This window comes from Apteryx rowi, unplaced genomic scaffold, assembly GCF_003343035.1.
Source record: "Apteryx rowi isolate R43461 unplaced genomic scaffold, aptRow1 scaffold_1472, whole genome shotgun sequence".
Taxonomy (NCBI): Eukaryota; Metazoa; Chordata; class Aves; order Apterygiformes; family Apterygidae; genus Apteryx; species Apteryx rowi.
This window is the reverse complement of record NW_020447722.1, coordinates 32,174-42,404: the sequence shown is the minus strand read 5'-3', so window position 1 is coordinate 42,404 and position 10,231 is coordinate 32,174. Positions and strand designations below refer to the sequence as shown.

The following is a 10,231-nucleotide window of genomic DNA, read 5'->3' as shown; positions in this document are numbered from 1 at the left end:
GCTCACACCTGGGTGCTTGGCTCGCCCGTGGGTGCTCGGCTCAACCTGGGGCGTTAGGCTGGTGGCTGGGTGCTCAGGTCAACCCCTGGGTGCTCAGCTCACCCCCCTCAAGTGCTCAGCTCACCCATGGGTGCTTGTCTCGCCCCTGGGTGCCAGGCTCACGCCTGGGTGCTTGGCTCACCCATGGGTACTTGGCTCAACCCGGGGCGTTAGGCTGGCGCCTGGGTGCTCAGGTCAACCCCTGGGTGCTCAGCTCACCCCCCCGGGTGCCAGGCTCACGCCTGGGTGCTCAGCCTGCCCATGGGTGCTTGCCTCACCCCTGGGTGCCGGACTCACGCCTGGGCGCTCGGCTCGCCCATGGGTGCTCAGCTCACTCCAGGGCATTAGGCTGGCGCCTGGGTGCCCAGGTCAACCCCTGGGTGCGAAACGCCTGGGTGCTCGTCTTGCCCATGGGCGCTCCTCTCAGCCCTTGGTGCTCAGCTCACCCATGGGTGCTCAGCTCGCCCCCGGTGCTAAACTCACGCCTGGGTGCTCGCCTTGCCCTCGGGCACTAAGCTCACGCCTGGGTGCTCCTCTCACCCCTGGGTGCCAACCTCTCCCCCAGGCGCTCAGCCTACCCCAAGGCGCTCAGCTTGCCCCAGGCTCTCGGTTGCACCCATGGGTGCTCCGCTCACGCCTGGGTGCTTGTCCCGCCCCTGGTTGCCAAGCCCACGCCTGGGTGCTCATGTCATCCCTGGGTGCCAACCTCTCCCCCAGGCGCTCAGCTTGCCCCAGGCTCTTGGTTGCACCCGTGGGTGCTCGGCTCACACGTGGGTGTTGGGTGTCTCCCCCCCGGGAGCTCGGCTCTCCCCAGGTGCTGCGCTTGCCCCCAGGGTCCCCGTCTCCCCGCCGGGTGCTGCAGGCGCCCTGCTCCCCTCGCGGCTCCCCGACCCGCCGCGGCCCCCCCGCGCTCGCCCCCACCCYGGCCCCGGCCGAGCCCCCAGGAGGTCACCCGAGCGGGCGGTCACCTGTGGGGCGCGAGGTCCTCGGGGTGGCGGTGGTCAGGGCTGGCACGGGTCGTGCAGGCGGCCCGGACCCCGTTCCCATTCCCGTTGCCGTGCCCGTCCCAGTCCTGGTCCCGGTCCGGGTCCAGCGCGCACACGTGTGCTCCGGCGGCCCCGACGGGGAAGGAAGTGAGTCAGCCCCGCCGCGGCCCTGCCAGCGCTGACGCCAGCGCCCCGGCTCCGAGCCCTGCGCCCGCCGCCCCGCGCCCGCCCCGGGGCCCGCCGCTGACTCAGGGGCGGCAGAGCCGGCCCGGCCGGTCCCGCTCGCCCGGCGCTCCCGTCCCTGCCGTTCCGGGGAGGAGGGAGAGCCGGACGCCTCCGGCACGGCCCCAGGCACTCGACAGCCGGCAGAGCCAGCCAGGGCGGCCAAGCGCGCTCCGGGGCTCAGCGGGGCCGGGAGCGCCCGAGGCACCAGGAGGAGGCAGCGGGGCGGCGAGCGGGGCCAGCGCGGGATCCGGCAGCCCTCCCGCCCTGGCACTCGCCAGCCCCGGCTCGGGGCTCCGGCCGCGTGGCGCCAGCGGGAGTTGCGCCTGACGGGGGCCACCCGGGTGGCACACGGCACCGTGGCGTGCACGGCATGGCATGGCGCAACGTGCACACCCCGTGCAGGGACCCGCCGTGCCGCGGGTGCCAGGCGCAGGGTGGCGCAGCCCGGGCGCCCCGGGCGCCCCCAGCACCTGCCCTGTGCTCAGACGGGCGCCACGGAGCCGTCGCACGGGGCGAAGGGCCGCGGCCGGCGGCGGCCGTGAACCCTCCCCGCAGCCAAAGGGCAGCCGAGACGCCCCGGGGCGGCCCGGGGAAAGGCAGATAAGTCACCACAGCGCGGCACAGCGCGGCACAGCACGGCACAACGCGGCACAGCGCAGCGTGCCAGACCGGCTGGGGCACGTGGCACTGCCTGGGCTTGCGGCCTCCAGCCTCCTCCTGGACCGTTAGTGTGGGCGCCCATCACCGTGGCGTCTGGGCTGCCCTTGAAGCGCAGTGCTGTTGCCCCCCGCTGCCCGCTCCGAGGTGGCACCGAGCACCCTGCGGCGCAGCAAGGGGGGCTCGTGGGACCCTGCCAGCCCCACGGCCCTCCGTCCCCCCAGGGCTGTGCCAGCGCCGGTGCCCACGGACGGGGCTGTGGGGCCCGGTGCTCAGAGCCAGGATCCCGCCAGCTCTTGGGGCCGGGATCGGGGTCCCTGCCGGCACCACCGCCCCGCCGCCGGGCCCCTGCCGCGCAGCGCCGCGGCCTTCGTGCCCGGGCAGGAGGCACCCTGGAGTTTGCCCGGCCGCCCGGTTATCTCCCCGCTATCGCCCGCGATAACCCCGCGCTGGTCTGTGCTCCCGCGGCCGCCGGCTGCTCGGCCCGGGTCCAGCGCCGGAGCGGCGGCCCCGCTTCCCTGTGGTGCCGTGGGGCGGGCGTTCCCCAGCCGTCACCCCCCCGGCCCTGGGCACGCCGGGGAGGGGAACGGGTGCCCAGAGCCTGCTGCGGTGCTGCCCCGAGGTGATGGCACCCGTGGGTGTCCTCGGGGYGCAGCTCCGCGCGCCTGGGGCACCCCCGCAGCTGGGCCCAGTGGCCTAATGGATAAGGCATCAGCCTCCGGAGCTGGGGACTGTGGGTTCGAGTCCCACCTGGGTCGCGGCAGGTGGCTTTTGCTCCGCCTGGGACCCCCAGGGGACAGCGCTGGCCCCCTTTGGGGACACAGGGGACAGGGCCAGGCCCGGGGGGGGGGAAGGTAATGACTGGGAAAAGCCCAGGCGGGAGGCGACTGGACACTGGTGGCRGAGCTGGCCCGTGGCCCAGGAAGAGCCAGCGCTCGGAAAACCCCAAGTGGGTTTTCCGCAGGCAGGGAAAAGCTTGGAGCGGGGCCAGCGTCCGCGATGATTGGGCAGAGAACTGGCCCCTGCTGCTCAGCAGAGGACGTGCAAAATCTGAGGCACTCGCTCGCTGTCTCTCTTTGACTCATTTTTTACTGGCAAGAGCTGCTCCAAGGCCTCCGCGCTCCTGCGTCAGAGTCCATGGGAGCGAAGCGTCGCCCGCCGCGCAGGGAGGGGGAGCCGGGGAGCCTGCGCATGGCGCTGGGGGGCTGCGATGCCCTTGCGAGGCCGCTCTCGGCGATGGGGAGAGGGCAACGTGGGGAAGGGCTCGGTCGCGTCCCCATTCCGGGAAGGGCACGGAGCGAACACTGCCAGCCCCGTCCAGGCAGGGGAGCGACACGGAAGGGCCCGGGATCTGCCACAGGCGCATAACCGCAATAGCAAGGGGTTATGCCTTAATTATTGCCCACCCCGCAGCTCGGACGCAAGCCGTGTACCCAGAGACTGTCCTGAATTCCCATTGGAAACCAGCCGGCACGCATCCTCCTCCGCGAGAGGACCAGCAGCGCTGGGAGAGCAGGAGCCCTGCTGCTCCGGCCAGGGCTGCTGCCGAGCCCAGGAATAGCAAGCGGGACCCCACTGCCGCTTTTACCGTGGTTCGTACGAAAGCGGAGCTGGGGCAATCCCGGCGCGGCTAACGGTGCCACGGCACGCCGGAGGCAGGCGGATCCACCGCGCTCGCCGGGCGCCCAGCCTCAAAGCATCCCTGCAGCTACCGGCCTCCAGGCAGACGCTCACGGCGGGCGCTCGCAGAGGCCAAGCAGCTTCCTTGCTCCTTTCCATAACAAAGATAAGGGTATTTGGGCCTTTCCTGGAAGGCGAATCAGTTCTGTGCAGTTTCTTTAATATTTAAATAATCATGAGATTCCACTTAGTGGTGGTAAAAGAATAAACCTCCTAGCACAGGTGCGTTAGTTTGCAGTGTTTGCACACCGAGTGACAAGCATATTCTAGCTACAGCTATCTTTATGAGACAGCCGTCAAGTCAAGCTGTGTTTTCCAAGGCACTTGTGAAGTTAATGTTTGACAACAGGACACATTTGATTATATTATAATGTAAGAGGGATATAGAAGCAACTTCAAGCAACAGCATAAGGTAGAGGGTACGGCGGGCACGGCTTACGAATACCTATGCAAATGAGACAGTTTTCAGGATAAAACCACCACATTTGATGGTTTTGCTTAAAGACCGGCTGTTTTTCGAAGACAGGATCTCTGGCAGCTGTCCTTTATCTTCTTTTCAGCAAGCCAGAAGGAGAGGCTGCGAGTGTAAGTCTTGCTGAACGTTTGCCTTCGGTAGGAGGCTTACTCGCTGYGGGGAGAACAGACACCACGTTGTTTGCTCTGCGATCATGTAATATTACCTGTGCCGTTCTTGCGACGGCCACGTGACTGCTCGGAAGGACAAGCCCAGACAGCGACGGGCTATTTCAAGGGCCTGCCGTTGCCTTACTGTTTCTCTAACAACCGGGGTTGCTAACGGCACCGTTTGTCATGTCACCGCACGCCGCGATAAAAGCTTCCAGCCCTTTCTAACGTCCTGCCGGGGCAAGGCTTGCTGGCGAGCCTCGGCGGCCCCGCGCCRCTGCGGGCCACGGGCTCGAGCTGGCTGCGCGCTGCCGGGAGGAGCCGGCCTTCTCCCACGRCTCGGCAAGCCGAAGCGCCCCGAGCCGCCGGCGAAGCCACCGCTAACGGCGTATCCCCAGGGGTATGAGCCGCCGGGGACCCGCACCTGCCACAAACGGCGGCACGGAGCGTTGTTTTCCTGCCTGCAGGCGACCGCGGGGCGTTCTGGCCCTCTCCGTGCCCCAGCGGCAGTGGACAGAGCCTCGCGCTGCTGGCAACAGCAAAGACGCTGATAAAGATCATTCCCTTGCGAAGCGATCCGATGTTATTTGAACAGCAGGCACCGGCTAACGCTGGAACTGGCTGTCCCCAGCGCAGGTCACCCGCTCTGCTGGAGCATTGCCGGGGGGGGGGGCTCCCCGGGCTGCTGCAGGCAGGGACCCTCCCGGCGTCRCTCCTCCGACCGTAGCGCACGCAGGAACTTCAGGCCCTTTTCCCTGCACAGACGCTGACATCCCGGCTGGCAGGGGGGTGTCACGTTGGCCGGATTCCTTCTCGGAGCAGCACTCAGCAGCCACGAAGTCATCGCACGCGTCGTCTTCCGGCCCTTTACAGGCAGCCGCTTGCTGCGGGAAAACGTCTGCATGAGGGTCTAAGCCATGAGCGCCGCGGAGCGCCAGCCTGCGAAGCCTCGCAGCCCGAAGCCTGGGCTCACGCCGCAGTTCCGGCCCCCGGCCCCTCCAAGCCAGGACTTCGCCGCAGGCCCAGCCCTGCTCCCCGCAAAGAGCCCCACCCCGGCAACCTATCGGAGTTTAACGTTTCTGATTTAAGACCACGATTTTTCTTAGTTTTCCCTTCTTTGTAGGGTGAACCCCCCCGGGAACCCCGAGCTCAAAGCATCTTTCTGAACCACGTCTTTCAAGGCCAGATCTGCTCCGGCACTTCCCCCCCACACCCCCCCGCCAGCTGCCCTGCAAGGGCTGCACCTTTTCATGCGCCGCTCGTTCAGGTTGCGTCCGTAAAGGGAATCTGCCTTAGCGCGTCCGCTTTACAGCCAGCCTCCTCCCCGAAGCCCTCCAGGCGGTACAAGCAGATTTGATCTTCCTCCTCAAAACTGACTTTGTTTCTTACCCAAAGAGACAGTCAGGCCCTTCTGCTTAATCAAGCTCAGCTTTGTTTCACTTCCCTGGGAACCGCAAGCGTCCCTGTGCTAAACCACATGTCACCTCCTGTGTTTTACAGGCTAATTAACAATAATTTGCTAAAGTGAGGTGTCAAACTCTCCATCCTTCTGGAAATTCAGCGTGCGTGTTTCAGTATGCCTAAGGATACTGTAACATCTATCGATATGAAGTAGGAAAATGCAAGACTGTAGGAGCCTGTAGGCCCAGCTCCAAAACTGGTGCAAAGCCAGAGCTAACCTACGAACGCAGACTGCCACTCAGCGCCAGAGCACCAGCATAATCAGTGGGGAACCTCATCGCACACAGGTGAGGAGACCGTTTCTGACACAATCTCCACACCAGGAACGCGGCTTAGGGCAGAGGCAAGACGATTTTCAGAAGAACGAACCCTTGCGACAGTGAAAACCCGCCGCAGCTTTGTTTCCTCCTTTCAGGCCCCTCCGTAGCGGAGCAGGTAGCGCAGCAGCGAGTCCTTCGGCATCGCTTTGCTCGTCCTTGCTGGCTCGTAGCTGGACTGGTTTCGCGTGACCTTGTGATGAAAGCTCTCAAGAAAAGCGTGTTGCCAAGAATGCCATTTCACTGACACGACTCAGGCCTTCTATTTAAGGGCATCGTCTCCACCGTAAAATGGACCCTGGAGCCTGCCAAGCTACGGCAAACTAAATTCAATAGATTAATCTGTAGTTTAGAGTGATTAAATTAAGCAGAGTGCTTTGCCCTGTCAGATTTCTCTAGCTGCACACGCAGCCAAAACTCACTGCAGTCTACAGCAAGAGATCAAACACACCTGCAGCGCTAGGTTTAGCTGGGCTGTGGGTGGACTAACAACTTTTCCTCTCTTTATTCACAGCAAAAGTCCTAATACTGTGTAGCTAGGGCTCCACACAAAGACCATATAATAATTGCAAAGTATTTGAGTGATTTTAAGGTTCTTTTTAGATTGTTTCTTCTCTGCTGTTCACTTGATGACAGAGCAAAGTTAAGGTAGAGTGTCTGAGTCTTCTTTTATATTTAACTGGGAATTTCCTAGGTTCAAGATACTTGAGATTTCAGGAATTACTACATCCTGCAACATATTTTACCTAAAGTTACCAGCGAATAGTCTCAGGCTGAGCTCCATCTGAAAGGAATCACATTCTGATGTTAAAACYAGACTGATTCAGAATTTGTTGGAATCGAGGGCTCAGAGGAAGGAAGGTTACACATATCGATGTCATTTCCAGACGAATTAGAAGGAACTTGATGACGTTTCTCAGCTGCGCCTTGTCCACTCTGCTGCTCCAGACCAAAAGGCCTTCTGTCCCCAGGAAGGCGACGGACTCCCCGAGAGCCGTGGCCACCAGGTGGCAGACAGCTGAGGGGCGGTTGTGCACGGAGTACCTGTCACCCTCCAGACACTTCGGAGTACGGGGTCTCGACGGCTGAGCGCTTGTTAGGGTGTCCCAGTCACCTCCGTTTTCCACATCTGCCAGACCAGTGGGGACAGGACGCTTTTTTAAGAGTCACGCTTCTGAGAACTGGCTTCTTTTATCACCGTAGAGGACCTGAGGGTAAACCAGCATTCTCTGAAGTGCGTATTTCCAAAGCAACACGGTTACAAAACACGGATCCTGAATCATCCTGACACCACGTTTCATTAACAGTGAAGTTCCTCCCTGGCAAGTCCCGATTGCGGCTGGCAGCTGCACCTTTCCCTCGGGCGAAACGGGAACTTTCTCGCTTGGCGCTCTCCCCAGCCACCCTCTCTGCCCAGACGGCACCGATCGCGGCTCTGCTCGCAGGGCCGGCGGCGAGGCCTCGACCCCAAACCCGCGCCCCCTCGGAGGCTGCCACCCCGAGCCATCCCCAGCCTCCGCCCCGGCTCTGCCGCCGCCTGTCTCGCAGGACCAAGGGGAAAGGCCCGGCTCCGCGCCCCCGCAGAGGTGCCTGACCACCGCCGCGCTGCGCTGCAAGGGACGAGGTGCAATCCTTCCCTCCTGCCCAAAGTCTCACTGCGCACTGCGGCTCGGGCCGCGTTTCTCTGTCGCCGCCACGCGAGAACACGCCAGCGACCCGCCACGTCGGATCAGAGCTCTCCTGGGGTCTTCGGGCAGAGGCCATCACCCGCCTCGCGGCGCCTGCGGGGAGAGCAGGGCAGCACCCGCGCAAACGCAGAGGGCGCACGCGCCCTGAGGGACGGCTCCGGCCTCGCTGGGACGCCGGCCCTGAGCCCGGCAGAGGCAGGCCTGCAGCAATCCCCGCAGCAGGCAGGCAGGCAGACCTCTCCAGGCAACTGTTTTGTACCCAAATTTGGYGTTTTTCATACCRCTACCTGGGTCACCTTGGTCTCATKAGCGACACGRGTCCCCAGGCGCTGCTGGCCTTGCAGGACTCCCCTGCCCCGACGGTGCCCAGGGCTCCCCTCCGCGACGTTCAGCCATTTCTCCCATCGCGCCCCTTCCCCACCCGCAACATCGAGCCATCCCACGGCACCGCCTGTAACTACAGTCGGTTCTCCCGCCAGTATCTGCCCTGTCCGGCAGCGCCCCACGTCCTGTGCGGTTAGCCGAAGCCCAGGCCAGGGGCGTAGAGGCACGCAGCAGTGGAAAGTCAAGCAGCCAGCTCCTCGGCTGGCCGCTGCCCTGTGCTGTGCACCCGTGTTCTTGTCGGGATGGGAACGGAGGCAGGGACGCTCCYGCCCAATCTCCCTTGCGCCACACGGAGCCCCTGGAGGCTAACGAGATATCCCGTCCGATTACAGCCTCCTCCATCTTCTTCCCCTGCAGGCAGGACCCTTCCTGATGCTTGTGTTGGGCCTGGCGTCACGAGGGGACCACGGAGGCAGCGCGCTGCGACCGCCACCCTCCCTGCTCACCCGGCCGCGTATCCCACTGCTTGGGGACGAAGAGCGCGGAGAACCTGGCGCGAGGACGGAAGCCCTCTTCCCTCTGCACCGGGACGTGGTGCCCGCGGGGGAAGGACTGCCTTCGGCTGGGAGCAGCCACCCTCCCCGATCGTTCACCCCGGTGCCCTCTGCACGTCTCCTTCCCCTCGGGCCGGCCTGGCCACCTCGGCCTGCCCGGGCGGCGCTGCGACGCGAGGAGACCTCCGTTCCCAGCGCAGCCCCCCTCGGAGGGCGCCGTCCCGCACCAGCCCCCTCTTCCGCTGCCTCCTGCGCTTTCCCGGCTCCTTCACTAACTGCTTTGCCTCTCCCGCATCTCCCGCTGCTTTCCAAAGCGGCGCCTCCGCTCACCGCTCAGCCAACGCCGAACGGATCAGGCCTTGCGACCCTACAGGCTGGGGCCCTCCTGCAGCGTCCGGCCTCAGCCGCTAGGGATAGAGGAATCCTGCRAAAGCAGGTGTCCGGGGATTCAGCCCATTCCGCTCTCATTTCTCAGGTCTACAAAGCAACAGCTCAAACAGGCTTTCCTGGAGCCTACTGCCTGTATCTGGCTGTTCCGCCTCTTCCCTAAGAAGAATTCCTCTCTTCCCAGCCACCATCGGAGAGCAGGTTCTCAATCGTTTCTTTCCTATCAGTCAGGATCAAACTCAAAAGAAACCCCACGACCTTTCCGTATCAAAAGTTGTTCTCATGCATGCCAAGAACTTTATGGCTTTGTCCCGTGTTCCCGATAGTGCTAGGCTCTGCGCGGTTAAGGTCACACAGCTTCGTGATCCGCCTTATATCCAGTTCAGTGGTCTTTTTGCCTGTTACCTTTGCCCTTGAGTTACAAGGAAACACCTCTGGCGAACCCTGACCTTTGCCACGATCGGTGTGATTTACAGCCCCCTACGGGCTTATGTCAGCAATCTATGCAAGAACCCTGACACTCTCCCCTCTGGACTAACAAGTCTGCAGCTGTGCGCCCTCTTTTCCAGCTGGCTGTCATCTTCCTTCAGGAATCTACCTTCCTCCACAGTTAAAGGTGCCAAAGCCCTTCCGGCAGCACTGCCCCCACAAGCAAAGCATTAGCGCCTCCGTGCAGCTATCCCCACCTCGGCCTTTAGCGCCGACTGCGAGATCCCAGGGGAATAGCAGCTTGGCCCCAGCGACCTCACGTCACTTCCAGGGCCTCGTAGCGGTTCCGATCGATGGCTGGCACTACTATCGCTGCTCATAGAGATAAGCAGCAGGGACACAAGGCCAAAGAGCTAACGCGCCCCGGCAAGCTCACCGCAGCGCTCCGCGCTCCTGCTCTGCTCCTGGCAGGCACGAACCTCCCCAGCCACCTCAGGGGAGCGGTGGCCACCTGCCTCCTGTCCCAGGCATGTGCAGCTCCAATGCATCCGTCCCTCTTCTTGAGTTAGCAGAGCCACAAGACGTTTACGGAGCTTGACAGCTRGGAACCCTGGTGGAAAGTAAAGCTCAGTTAGCAGCAGCGCAAAGCGGCCGGCAGGCACTTGTCTCCTCTTCATGCCCTCCACAGAGGAGTCACGTCCCCACACAGCTCGCTTACCAGCTCCTTGCCCGCCGGACACCTTCGCGCCTCCCAGGAGGGCGACACAGGGTTAACCGCCACGCGGCGACTCGCCCCTGTGCTGCTCTTTCCTCCCACCGCATCCCCAGGGCGGGCAGGGACGGGGCCTTCCCCTGCGCTC

At 63.4% G+C, this 10,231-nt stretch overlaps 1 long non-coding RNA gene and 1 other non-coding gene across 2 annotated transcripts; one reads left to right on the top strand and one right to left on the bottom strand.

The window, feature by feature from the left end:
- The first annotated feature begins 2,592 nt into the window (after window positions 1-2,592).
- TRNAR-CCG lies at window positions 2,593-2,665 on the top strand. Its single transcript has one exon. It is a non-coding gene; the product is annotated as a tRNA-Arg (tRNA).
- A 1,273-nt stretch (window positions 2,666-3,938) lies between these two features.
- Window positions 3,939-10,225, bottom strand: LOC112962391. The gene is made up of 4 exons (XR_003252292.1): window positions 10,090-10,225; window positions 9,808-9,981; window positions 5,456-7,197; window positions 3,939-5,095 (listed from the first exon to the last, which is right to left on the bottom strand). It is a non-coding gene; the product is annotated as an uncharacterized LOC112962391 (long non-coding RNA).
- Between the last annotated feature and the right edge of the window lie 6 nt (window positions 10,226-10,231).